The sequence below is a fragment of the Cricetulus griseus genome, unplaced genomic scaffold (assembly GCF_003668045.3).
Source record: "Cricetulus griseus strain 17A/GY unplaced genomic scaffold, alternate assembly CriGri-PICRH-1.0 unplaced_scaffold_81, whole genome shotgun sequence".
Lineage (NCBI taxonomy): Eukaryota > Metazoa > Chordata > Mammalia > Rodentia > Cricetidae > Cricetulus > Cricetulus griseus.
The window spans coordinates 39,800-53,675 of record NW_023277423.1 but is presented as its reverse complement, the minus strand read 5'-3'; the positions used below and the strand labels follow the sequence as shown (position 1 = coordinate 53,675).

Sequence of the window (13,876 nt, the reverse complement as noted above, 5' to 3'; positions counted from 1 at the left end):
TGGCAGGACGGTTAAGGAACACTAGAAAAGATGGCTAATAAAGAAATGACTCTAATTCTACAACATGGAACTGAGAGCTCTCTGAAGATGACAAGATGCCTGTGTTTGTCTTTATCATCTCTGGGTTGCTAGGAGCTTCCAGGTACACACATCCCCACTCAGGTAGAACCTCATGGCTGTCGTGGGTTAAAGCTGAGACAAGCTGGGTCACGACAAAATGGCGCCTGAAGATGGGGCCTTAGCATGGGGGAAGAAGCCATGGACACCACGAAGATACAGACAACGCAGAGGTTTGGAAAATTCGAAGAGACAGTCTTTTCGAGAGAAACGGTTGGCGAAGAAGCATGCACATGAAAAAGAAGTGGCCTAATGTGGTGAGGGAACAGCATTAAGTCAGGAATAAAACTGTATATATTTGCAGAAAAAGGAAACAGATATATGTAATATAAAATAGGAAGACGTCAGCCAGCAGCTGATGAAAAAAGATAAATTGGGTTATTTAACCCTTAAAGCAGAAATGTACACAAAACATATGTAAGACGAAATTATCAGCCAGCAGCTGACAAAATAGGTAAAGCGAGTTATTTAACCCTTAAAGCAAGAGAAAATTTCACAAAGAAGATGTGAGACTAAAATATCAGTCAGGTGATAAAGTAGTAAAATGTAATGTGTTAAACTACGGGATGAAAAATGCAGGTAATTGTAAATATGAAACAGGAATATTAGCCAGATGGTAAAGAGAAGTTATCCTTGAAAGTAAAAATGTATATATTAGAGAAATCTGGCAGGTAATTCTTAGTCAGATGATTGTATATTTATTTACTTGGGTACAATTTATTAGCAGGGAGAACTAAAACAAATTGTCCCGCGCTAACTGTCTTGCCAGCAAAAACGACGCAGGGACACTCCTCAGGATCCTTCTGCAGTAAAGCTTTACTGCATCTTGAGAGAGAGAGCGTAAGCTTACAGGGTGGAGACCCCGAACACCCAAAACCCTCCCATATATAGGCTGGCAACCGCCGCCTCAGACTGTTACTCTCTGACTGGCTGAAGCTCGTCGGACCATATGACGTCAGCTGATCGGACCATATAATGTCACGGGAGGGGCGGAGACCAAGGGCTGGAAAGTTACAAAGTTACCTAGTGTGCATGTGCACCAGCTTGTAACGGCTCCTAACATATCCCCTTTTTTTGTTAATTAATGATAAGGCTTCATATTTTTACAAGCATGTAGGTCACACATACATTGAGGGATAGAGGCAGAGGTTGTACCTCCCAAATCATACAATAAGACTGTGTACGAGAGTCGCCACTAGGTTGTTAGCTTCACCCGAAGCGCTCTCGACCTGTCCTCCTCCGTTTTTCTGGGAAAGGGAAACTGGGGCAGGCAACCCTTATGCAGGACAACATGCCTCCCAGAGAAGCCTGCATATTAGGCAACTCTCTGTGCGATGCTTTGCTCGACATCCCTCATGGGCTGCTCAAGCCAGACACTCTACCCTGTGCAATGAGCCTAGGCTCCAGGTGTGCAAGAGCTGTCTGGCCGGTGGCCTATTGCTTAAACATTGTTAACCAAATGTCCGTGGAAGCCCCTTGTTCCAAGGCTACAAGCACTTGGGCGATCTTAAGTATGAGCCCTGAGCCTACAGACCAGCCAGAGAAGCAACACCAATCCGCAGCAAACGGCTGTGCCAAACATTCCCATCCCCACCCATTCTTTGAAGTAGGAAACAGCTGAGGTGACCCATGACGACAGTCCCTCCGTCAGTGACAGATCGATAGTGGCTCTCAATTCATGCAGCGTCTGCTCAAATTCAAAGGTCCAATTCTGCAACATAAACTGGGAAAGGCTTTTAGAAAGATTAGCTGCTTTGGTGAAATTCTCATATTGTAACACATAGGCCAGGGAGCTTCTGCTCACAGCCTAGTTGGGCCATCTGCCATAATATGTCCAATTGTTATTGACACATAGGCCTTGGTCAGCTACTGAGAAACAGAGACTTCCCTTAAGGGAAATAGTCCTATTTTCACAAAGCTCTGTTCATCCTCAGGCAGAAAAGCTAAGCCCAGCTCTTTATTGGTGGCAAAGAATCAGGGAAAAACCTATGCATTATACATCACCAGCATCGGAAGTGGGAACGTTGACGTGATTCCCCAACGTGGTTCCCCCTGGACAGCTGGGGTCTTGATCATCATCAGTAACATCAGGAGGAGCAGCTTGCTCCCCCCTTTCATGTGTCTGGTCTGCTGCATCCTTCTGCTCCAGGACTGTCCTGGTAAGTCTTTCAGGGACCCAGAAAGTATTTTCTTCATTCTGTGGGAAAACACAAACAGCTCCCCTGGATCTTACTAAAATAGGATCCGGCCTTTCATTCATTGGTTAACACATCTTTCCATTTCACCAATTCTTTAGGTCGATATGGGTCTAAGCAATGTCGCTCTGCTGCGGTCTGATCATGCTCATCTGAGTTTAAAAAATTTATGGTGAAGAGTGCCACTGCTATGGCAACTCGTGGCACGGGGGGCAAATCCTTTATTATACCCCCTCTTTGTTTAATTAAGTATGATGTGAGCATGCAATGTGCACGCTCAATGATGCCTTGCCCTTGAGGGTTATATGGCAAGCCCGTAATACATGTAACTTGCATTTGTGCACAAAATTGTTTAAATTTCTGAGAAATATAAGCAGGTCCATTGTCAGTTTTTAAGTATTTAGGCTTGCCCCAGGCACTCCATGCCTCAAGACAGTGTTGAATTACGTGGGAGGTCTTTTCTCCAGTGAGTGGTGTGGCATGGAGAACACTGGAGCAGGTGTCTATTGATACATGCAAGTACAGGAGTTTCCCAAAGAAAGAAACATGAGTGACATCCATCTGCCATACTTGTAATGGTAAAATCCCTCTTGGATTTACTCCAGTATGATGGACAGGGAGAAACTGACAACAATTGTGACATTGAGTAACGATATCACGTGCCTCTTTCCTAGTAAGAGAGAAGCGCTTGCGTAGGGTCTCAGAAGTAACATGAAAGTTGTCATGGAAGGCTTAGCGGCTTGCAGCGGGGGGACAAAAACTGCCGCAGTCAGCCTTGTGGCTTTATCTGCCAAATCATTTCCTTGGCTCATTGGGCCAGGAAGTCCTAAATGAGCCCAAATATGTGTAATTGTAGGGAGCCGTCCCTGCATTCTCCATTACAAGATGGCGCCTGCATCCAGCAGGCACCGAATGTAAACAAGATTATTGCGCAGGCGCTGGGTAATTTTCCATTCATTGATCTCTGCCTATTCCGTGGCGTCATATGGGCCTATGAGCTGCAGCCAATCATAGGGTGACACGTCCGAGGAGGCGGTTGCCAGCTTTTATTAGGGGACGGGATTCTTGGCTCCGGGTCTCCGCTCTGGTAAGCTTATGTTCTCCTCTCAAGACGCATTAAAGCTTTACTGCAGAAGGATCCAAATGTCCTGTGTCCTTCTTGCCGGCGAGATAATCTCGCGGGACATCTGGTGCCGAAACCCGGGAACTTGTTAACATCGCCGGCACCGCGGAGACCCCTCGGATGGGGCGGATTCAGAACTGCAGGGTGGTAAATTCGGAGAGGTATGTCTTTTCTGGACCTTGGCTTGGGATTGTTGATCTTTTTCACTGTTGTAGCAATCTTGAAGAAGTCCAGAATTACATGTCAGAAACCGAACGTAGTGAGAGATGGGGCCTGCCCAGTAATAAAAAAGGAAAAAGGACCTCCCGGGATGTCTAATGACAACGGAGTGAGTAATTTGTTAGATGATTCTGTAAATAAGTTTAAAGCTTTAAATCTTGATAGCTCTGATGACTCTGAAAGCTCAAGAGATAAAGTTTTAGAGGAAACAGCTCAGCTAGGTGAAAAAGAAACAAAAAAGGGGGGACAGAAAATAGGGAGTATCCGGTCACACCCTGGTAAATTTAAGAGAAATAAAGACTCAAAACCTAGTCTCTACCTTATGGTGGAAGTAGAGGCCTTGGAGCTGAGCAACTCAGACTCTGAGATTTTAGATCAGCTGCCAAAAGTAAAAGCAAATATGAGGCCACCGCCTGTTAATCCAGCGGGTGTACTTCCATCAGCACCCCCATTATTTGGTACCGACTCCTTTTTACCATTAGAGGAGCGGAGGAAACTACAGATGGCTTTCCCTGTCTTTGACAGGGGAAAACCAAACAAAAGGAGGGAATGGGAGCATCCTTACCCTCAGTGCCAAGAGTTGCAATATCCATGGCACTCTTTACCCTTAATTTTCTAAACATTGACGCTCAGGGCCATACTGCGGCCAAGCGCCAGACCTCAGAACCTAAAAGGCCAAAGGAAATGGTAAAAGATATCTTAACTGGTCTTTGGTGAGTCCCGGATCCTATTCTCATAAGATCCAGGGGAGCTATATGTGTTTTTCCACAGGATGAAGAGAATGCCCTGCGGATCCCAGAAAGACTCACACGAAGAGCCCCTTCGGACCCTCAAAAGTCGGAACTCCACCCTCTCCCCAGGAGTTGAGAGCCGCTATTATCCAGATTAACTCTACCCGCCTTGACCTGTCCTTGACGGAGTGATTGTCATCATGGATTGCTTCAGCTGTCTCCTATTTTAAGGAATGGGTGGGGATGGGTGGTCTGTAGGCTCAGGGCTCAAACTAAGAGAGACAAGGTGGTTATCGCCCAAGCGCTTGTAGCTTTGGAACAAGGGGCTTCCACTGATATTTGGCTAACTATGCTTAAGCAATAGGCCACCGACCAGACAGCTCTTGCACACCCGGAGCCTAGGCTCATTGCACAGAGTAGAGTGTCTGGTTTGAGCAGCCCATGAGGGATATTGAGCAAGGCATCGCACAGAGAGTTGCCCAGTATGCAGGCTTCTCTGGGAGGCATGTTGTCCTGCATAAGGGTTGCCTGCCCTAGTCTCCCTTTCCCAGAAAAACGGCAGAGGACAGGTCGAGAGCGCTTCGGGTCAAGCTAACAGCCTGATGGCGACTCTTGTACACAGTCTTAATGTTTGATTGGGAAGGTACAACCTCTGCCTCTATCCCTCAACATTTGGGTGACCTATTTGCTTGTAAAAATATGAAGCCTTATCATTAATTAATAAAAAAGGGGGAGATGTAGGGAGCCGTCCCTGCATTCTCCATTACAAGATGGCGCCTGCATCCGGCAGGCACCGAATGTAAACAAGATGATTGTGCAGGCGCTGGGTAATTTTCCATTCCTTGATCTCTGCCTATCTGTGGCGTCATATGGCCCTATGAGCTGCAGCCAATCATGGGGTGACACGTCCGAGGCGGTGGTTGCCAGCCTTTATTAGGGGACGGGATTCTTGGCTCGGGGTCTCCGCTCTGGTAAGCTTATGCTCTCCTCTCAAGACGCATTAAAGCTTTACTGCAGAAGGATCCCAATGTCCTGTGTCGTTCTTGCTGGTGAGGCGATTGCTCGGGACATGTAATATACATGGGAGCCTGTCTGGTTAACAAGCAATCTTGTAATTTTTGGAATAGAGATGCCACTCTGCTAGTGGATCTAATGACTCCAGCTGTCTCCAGTAAATTTACAGCATTGACCACATAGGAGGAGTCAGAAACAATGTTAAGAGGACCTGGGAATTTTTGAAGAACATCTAATACCACTAAGCATTCTACCAGCTGAGGGGAAGTCTCAGCATATTGCCGTGAGAACACCTGGGTACCCACAACATAGGCTCCCAGGCCAGTCTTGGAGCCATCTGTGTATACCACCGACCCATCTTTTAATGGAGTAGGAGAGGTGATTCGGGGAAACACAATAGGATGAGATGCAGCAAAGTGCAACAAAGGATGACTAGGGTAATGATTATCAATTTTTCCCAAAAAGGTGGTGACTAATATGGCCCAATCATCAGAGGTGGCGGCCAAAGTCTGCACTAGAAGAGAGTTATAGGGAACAATTAAGGCCGCAGGATGTCTGCCAAAATGGCTGACAGCGGCCTTCAGGCCCTTAAGGGCAAGTTGAGCTATGGCAGCAGGGTACCAGTCAATGATCTTCTGAGGCGAGGCATGTGGGTGGATCCATAACAAGGGTCCATTTTGCCACAATACTTCAGTGGGCAATCTTTTTGTTTTAAATACACAAAGGGAGAAAGGCTGAAGTAAATCAATGCGGTATAGTTGTGCTTCTTTAATGGCTTCTTCCACTAAACGGAGGGAGTCAAAGACCTGGGGGAGGCAATATGGGTATTCCCTTTCAAAATATCAAACAGAGGTTTTAATTCCGCAGAGGGGATCTTTAAAAACGGCCGCAGCCAATTTATGTCTCCCAATAATTTTTGAAAATCATTCAAGGTATGTAAATCATCTCTATAAATCCTTAATTTCTGTGGGAGAATCATATTTGGGAGCACCATGGAGCCCAGGAAGTGTCCCGTATCTGAAATTTGGACCTTCTCCATAGCAATTTGGAGGCCTCAAAGTTGTAAATTTTTAAGCAGCAAAGGGTAAGCCTCTCGAAGAATCCTTAAATCCCTATGGCACATGAGCACATCATCCATATAATGGATCCCAATTAAATTTGGATATTGTTCTCTTATTGGTCTGAGAGCCTCCTGTACATATAATTGACATATGGTAGGGCTATTTGCCATGCCTTGAGGTAACACCTTCCATTGGAATCGCTTATCAGGGTCCATATGATTAATGGAGGGGACAGTGAATGCGAAGCGCAGGAATAGAGAAAAAACAATCTTTGATGTCTAATATTATTAAATTCCAATTTTTGGGTAATGCAGAAAGCACGGGAAAACCTCTTGCACTGTACCAAGGGAAGACATTTGCTCATTAATAGCTCTTAAATCATGGAGCAAACGCCATTTACCTGATTTCTTTTTAATGACAAAAATTGGAGTATTCCAAGGGGAGGTTGATGGTTCTATGTGCCCCAAAGCCAATTGTTCTGCGATAAGATTGGTTACAGCCTCCAGTTTTTCAGAGGTTAATGGCCATTGGGGAACCCATACCGGATCCTCTGTCTTCCATATTATGGGCCGTGCTGCCCCAATGGCGCCTAGGAAAAACCCAGGTCTTGTCTTCCTGGATTTGGTTCGGGGGATATAGGTTCTATCTGCCCTTGTTCTAGGCGTCCTAATCCTTTTTCTGATTCGTACCCCATTTTTCTCATGATGTTGATAGCTTGTGGTGAATATTCATTAGACAAAGCAAGCCCCATACCCTCCATGATGTCACGTCCCCATAAGTTAACAGGGAGAGGGAGCACGTATGGGACAAACTGTCCTTGATGACCCTCCATTGATTTCCAAGTGAGTGTGGAAGAACTGATAGTGGGGTGAGAGCGATAACCCAAGCCCTGTAAAGAGTGTGATGATTCTGTAACTGGCCAGGATTTTGGCCACCAATGTGAGGAAATTATACTTTTATCTGCCCCTGTATCTAAGATACCCTCAAATGTTTTGCCATTAACCCATAGAGTCAATTTTGGTCGATCATGGAGTTGAACAAGTAGGTAGGCTGAGTCCTGTCCTGAAGAGCCCATCTGCCTTTTGTACTGCATCCTGATAGGGGTTGCCTGGGAGGAGTAGCAATTGAGCTATTCTGTCTCCTTGACTGATGGAAAAGATCCCATTTGGGCTGAAGCATAGAACCTGGATCTCGAGGGAATGTTGACTGTCAATGACGCCCGGGTGAACAATTAGTCCCCGTAGTGTAAGCGACCCTCTACCGAGAATAAGACCTATACTCCCTCTTGGCAATGGCTTGGGGGTTTGGACAGGAACGGGCTGCATGCCCATCTGACACATCAGTAAGAAGTCAGAGGCAGCACGCAGGTCCATTCTTGCTCCGACTCCAGGGGGGGGGTCCCGTCTGTCACCCTGGTGAATCCGTCTCCATGTTTTGGAGGGTCCTGAGACCAAGGGTCTGCTGCTCCGTTTTTTGGAATCTCATTTATTGTTGTCTCTATAGGAGGGAGAATCCTACCTTTTATATCTCTCACAGAGCGGCACTGATCGGCCTTATGGTAGACTTTGCCACAACGAGTGCAAAAAGTCAGTGGACCTCTCTCCCTATCTGGCATTTTACAATCTTTTCTCAGGTGTCCTGCCTTTCCACATCTAAAGCAAGTTCTTTTATCCGGCCCCTTAAGGGAGCACTTCTGAGACTGTAGGATGGCAGCAGCTAACCCTGCATTAGTAAGGGGTCCCCCAAGTTCTCTACGGACCCTAAGCCAATCTTGTAATCCTTTGTTTATTCTCGGGGCTATAGCTGCGCGATATTCTTGGGTGGCCTGTTCAAAAACTAGCTGTTCAATTAGAGCCATGGCTTGTTCTGAATCACCAAAAATATGACCGGCAGCCTCGGTCATTCTGGCCACGAAGTCAGAAAATGACTCCTGGGTCCCTTGAATAATTTTAGTGAGCTGATTGTCAACGCCTCCTTTCTTGGAGAGCGCCCTCCAGGCCCTAATGGCTGCGTTGGCGATTTGTGGATAAGCGCCACAATGATAATTTGTTTGATCAGCTGCAAAACGACCCTGGCCCGTTAACAGATCGAATGTCCATAGTTGCTGTTCAGGAGTTAAGGCCGTCGCATTAGCTCTGGCCTGCTCTTGGGCGGCCTCATGCCAGAGTGCTTTCCATTCCATGCATTGGCCCATGCTGACAAGCGCAGCTTTTGCGACCATCTGCCAGTCAGATGGCGTCAAAGCATTTAGGGCAAGTCTATCTAATTGTGCAAGAGTAAAATTGGCTGTGACTCCATATTTCCTGACTGATTCTGCCAATTCTTTTATCTGATTATATTCCACGGGTGCAAGCATCCGCTCTCCCTCAATGCCCTCAAAGATGGGAAAAGCGAGGTGCAGCTTTCTTTTTACCTTTTCTGGAATAAAGGAATAAGACTTCAGGCGCGTCACATGGGGGGGGGCGCAGAAGGAGCAACCTGTGAGACGGCTGTTTGAAGCTGCCGTCTTCGAGGTTTTTTGCTACTTTGTATATGGTCATCCAGATGGTATCTTTTTTCTCATCTAGCTGAGCTTTTACCTCAGTATCTAAGACTTCATCTCCTGAGCTTTCAGAGTCATCAGAGCTATCAAGATTTAAGGCTTCAAGCTCATGTACAGGATCTAACAAATCATACACTCCCTTGTCATTAGACACCACGGGAGGTCCTTTTTCCTTTTTTGTTGCCGTTTCTTTTCTTACATACACTCCCCTGTCATTAGACACCACGGGAGGTCCTTTTTCCTTTTTTGGGACCTCGCGAGCCCCACCTCTCACTACGTTCAGTTTCTGACATGTAATTCTGGACTTCTTCAAGATTGCTACAACAGCGAAAAAGGTCAAAATGGCTCCGAGGAAAAGTACAAAAGCCTCTACACTACCTTCCCAAGATGGCGACAATCCCAAGCCAAAGTCCAGAAAAGACAAACCTCTCTGAATCGTACCTCCCTGCAGTTCTGAATCCTCCTTGTTGCCAAGGGGTCTCCGATGGTGCTGACGATGATGAGGTCAATTTCCCGGGTTTCGGCACCAGACGTCCCGCGCTAACCGTCTCTCCAGCAAAAACGACTCAGGGACACTCCTCAGGATCCTTCTGCAGTAAAGCTTTAATGAGTCTTGAGAGAGAGAGCATAAGCTTACAGGGCGGAGACCCCGAACACCCAAAAACCCTCCCATATATAGGCTGGCAACCGCCGCCTCAGACTGTTACTCTCTGACTGGCTGAAGCTCGTCAGACCATATGACGTCAGCTGATCGGACCATATGACGTCACGGGAGGGGCAGAGACCAAGGGCTGGAAAGTTACAAAGTTACCTAGTGCGCATGTGCACCAGCTTGTAACGGCTCCTAACAACAAATGAAAGCAAGTACAGGAGATTTTAGAGTCTATAAGTTTCAAAAGGATCCTCCCATTTGCAAAAGCCACAGCTATGATGCAGCATCTTGAGTTGCGCAGGGGCTTGGGGAAGCATAGGTGTGGCCTCACACACAGGCCCTTGGGAGATATCTAGGAATGTAATGGATTACAGAAAACTCCGTGCCTACTAAGTGGAAGATGGCTGGTAAAGAATATACAGGACCAATGATTAGGATCAGCAGGGAGAGAGAGTTAATAAGTACCAAGGTGGAGGGAACCTTCACCTCCTTCCTTCATTTTAAACTGGAAATACAGAAAGGCAAATACTCAATGGTAAAATTCAGCAAGAGATAAGAGACTTAGAAATTTTAGCGAAATTGTTAACAGGAGATAAGAAATTTACAAGTTTCCTTGGATCAGAGAGAGAGTGAGGCTCAGGGAAACATAGCAGGATGCGTGTGCCATTACCATTCAAACATCTCAAGGAACTAAAAATGGCTTGTGTCACATATGGAACAACAGAGACTGATAGGGAATATTGCTGTAGAAATCTCACCCCTAGGAAATTGAAAGCATGTAACCCTAGGCTTGCCAGTCAGGAGGAGGATATTTGTTATAGAAAGCAGGCAGGGACTTAGGGAGTTAGTTTAGAATTGGTTTCTAGGCCTGTGTGGACATGATGCAAAATGGTTAGATACACAGGTATTGGATCTTTGATTGTGAAACAACTAGCTCATGCGGATGCTGGTACTGCATGCCAGACCTCGCTAAGGCCTCACAGGAAAAGGACTGACATAAGCGAGTTCATTAAGAATTTTTCTGGTGTGGACCTAGCTTACACCAGGGATTAGCGATGATGGCAGCCTTACAAGACCTTCAGTTAAAAATAAGTTATTCCTACACAGAAAGCAAGGCATAAGGAGGAAGAAATGCCAAGAGCCTTCTAGAGTTTGCTTTGGACATGTTCAGGAAGAACACCACGTCAGATAGTCTCCAAAAAAGAGAAAATAGGGGATCAGGCTTGTGCTCAAAATATAGACACAGTTTTTTCTGCCGCCCAGAGGGAATAGTCGAGCTAAAGCCGAGGTCAGCCGTGGCAGCCTCCTCAGTCTGCCGGCCCACAGCCAGCAGCATGGTGCCACCTCGTGCCTGACGGGGTGACAGGCAGCCTGATTCCTCAGGGTAATTTACAGCTTTGGGAGATGCCGCCATGGCTGATGACTAGTCAATAAACGGTACTGGTACAGCCACACAGAAACCGATTTTGAGACTTATAAAGAAGAAAGGGCAACATATTTAAGCCTACATTTGTTCAAATTTTGGATGCTCATATTTCAAGAATTGACTATAGCTACTATGTTAGGAGAAATTCCTATTAGGTATTTTTCTTTTCAACAAACTGATCATAACCTAGGCAAAAGGAGAACTGTGAGACATATGCAAGTTTTGAATGAAAGGTGTGGCCACACATGGATGCGTGATGTGATTGCAAATTTTTGAATACAGATGAATGGAAATGCCTAAATTGCCTTGGATATGATTGCAGAGATATTTACTTTGCCTCAGATATGGTTTAAAAAATATCAAAATCCCTTTAATATGGTCAAAAAGAGCATCCAGTAAGTCAGTCAATATCTTAACAGGAAAAATTAATGATTTGAGCCCTAGGAGATAGTCAATAAAAAAGTTAGCAAAGCCTATAGCATTAGTTTAGAGACATGAAGAAGCTTTGGATGATTCTGTAAATATTTTACAGATGAGAGGTTACAGATCTTCCTATATTTTTAAGGTTAATAAAGGAAAATCTAGAAAATAAAAATTGATACATGATTTTTAAAAAAAGGGTTTTAAGAAAAGCCTCAGGAGAGAGCAATCCTGTTAGATTCATAGCTTGAATGTGTCTTTGCAAATGCAAATTAGGTCAGATCAGCTAAGATGAAAATGAAGTCTTATCAGCTGGTCAGCTTCGAAGGTTAGATTAGAAAAGGCTACATAGAAACTTTAAATAAATCTTAAAAATTGTTTAAAGACATATGTTGTATTCTAAAGAAATTAAGGCTTAAAAGATAGCAATTGAAAAGATAGTTTAAAATATTTAAATGAGTTTTTCAAAAGCTGTTATAAAATATTCATTGGTTAAGTATGTTTTTTGAACATCTAATGATGATTTAAATACTTTAAGAAAGATTCTATAAGGAGATAATGATCCAGATGTACCCAAACAGGTAACTAAGAAGGTAGACTAGTTCTATAATTAGAGAAGGCAATTCAGCATCATCAGATATATGGACTATACAAAACCATGGGGGCTTATGTGCTCCCCACAAAACATAGTCCAACTTCGATTTTATAGCAGAAGGAACCATTATGGTGGTTGTGCCTACCTGTCTCACAAGCCTAAATATTAAGCCCTTATTTTAAAACAGTAGCTTACATGATGAAGAAATGCCATATAGATTCTAGAGGGTATTTTAGGAGTGAAGCAAATATGATACATGTGCCCTACCCTAAGCAACAGTTTAGTAGGTTATTTCAGAACAATGATTCATGGACGATCGCCTTTGCTCAGTTTTCAGGAAGAATTGATAATCAGGTTCTAGCTCATGGACTGTTATAATTTACAAATGCATCCGTTTGTATTTCCAAAATTGTAAAAAACAGTCCAGTAAAAATATGCTATGTTAGTTTTTAAGCAATGGTTCTATTGGGAGAGTCACTTGTATAGGTTATTAATAGAAAGGAATAGATAGAGCAGACAGCTCGGGCTTCAGATCAAATAATCAAATTGCGAGCTGTTGCAGTGGTCTTTTAGATTCTGGTAAATTTGTATACTGAGAGTTACTATGTCTTTAAGGCTTATAAGGTAGTAGAGACAGTCCCATGCACAGGGTCTAGTAATAGTCAAGTCAGAATATTATTTGAGCAAATTCAAATGGTGTGTTTCACAGTTTGGTCAGTCCCAGAATAAGATCGCAGTGGTATCCTGCTCAAATGAGTCTGGGTATTGAGAGAGGTCATAGAGAGAGACCTTCCCATGCTTTCATAAATCCAGTGTTGGTCTTTTGTTTATGTGGAGTGGTAAAGCCTGCTACGGAAACTGAAGACTGAGCATTGGAACACCAACTTTCGAAAGTCCACAAACAAAGATTTTCTGACATGGTGGGAGAGGGTTAGTGGGGGAGCCAAGAGAAGAGATGAAGTAAGTCATCGGAAGAGCAGAGAGCAGAGAGCAGAGAGGAAGTGGAAAGTGAGAGAGAGAAAAAGAGTGTGAGAGTGAATAACAAAGCATGATTGGGTCAGTATTTGTCTTTTAAACGGGTCCTATAAAACTCCCTGCAGATTTAGTACGCATGGAAGCTTGAACAGAGTACTGCCTGAGTGAGTGAATCATGCCCGGTGCCTTGAATAGGCCAGCCTGATGCCTAGAACTCTCATTCCAACTTTCCCTGATGATGGAATGTTGGGGTGATAGACTTGGCAATTTAGCAAAAAAGAATATCGAGTTCTCAAAAGTGCATCCTGCTGCAGTAGGGACATTGACCATCATTGTGGGACCTGAGAAGTTTGTGGTACTAACACATCCTGGTTTATCTGGTTGCCTTCTCCTTGTACAAGCCTTGTGGCACACACCTGGGCCTCCTAGACCTCTCCCGATGTCAGCAGTGTAGGAGATGATTTAAAGTTTCGAAGTGAAAATGTTTCTGAAGTCCTGGTATGAGAGTTATCAGCTGCCTCTTTATGATAGAAGCGACTTGGCTGAAAAAATTCTCATTTTGGAATGGGATGGGTATCTTTTGGAGAATAAAAAAGCACATTAATTTTGCCATTGTAGAGAGGTTTCACATTCTCTTAAGTACTCAGAGACAGAAACATACACACACACACACACACACACACACACACACACACACAGAGTGAGAGAGAGAGAGAGAGAGAGAGAGAGAGAGAGAGAGAGAGAAAGAAAGAAAGAGAGGGACACATATAAACGGACAGATAAAACCTCAGTTTAGGCGGAGATCA

At 44.5% G+C, this 13,876-nt stretch overlaps 1 pseudogene; it reads right to left on the bottom strand.

Moving 5' to 3' along the window:
* Positions 1-207: 207 nt before the first annotated feature.
* Positions 208-11,068, bottom strand: LOC107978457 (annotated as a pseudogene).
* Positions 11,069-13,876: the final 2,808 nt, after the last annotated feature.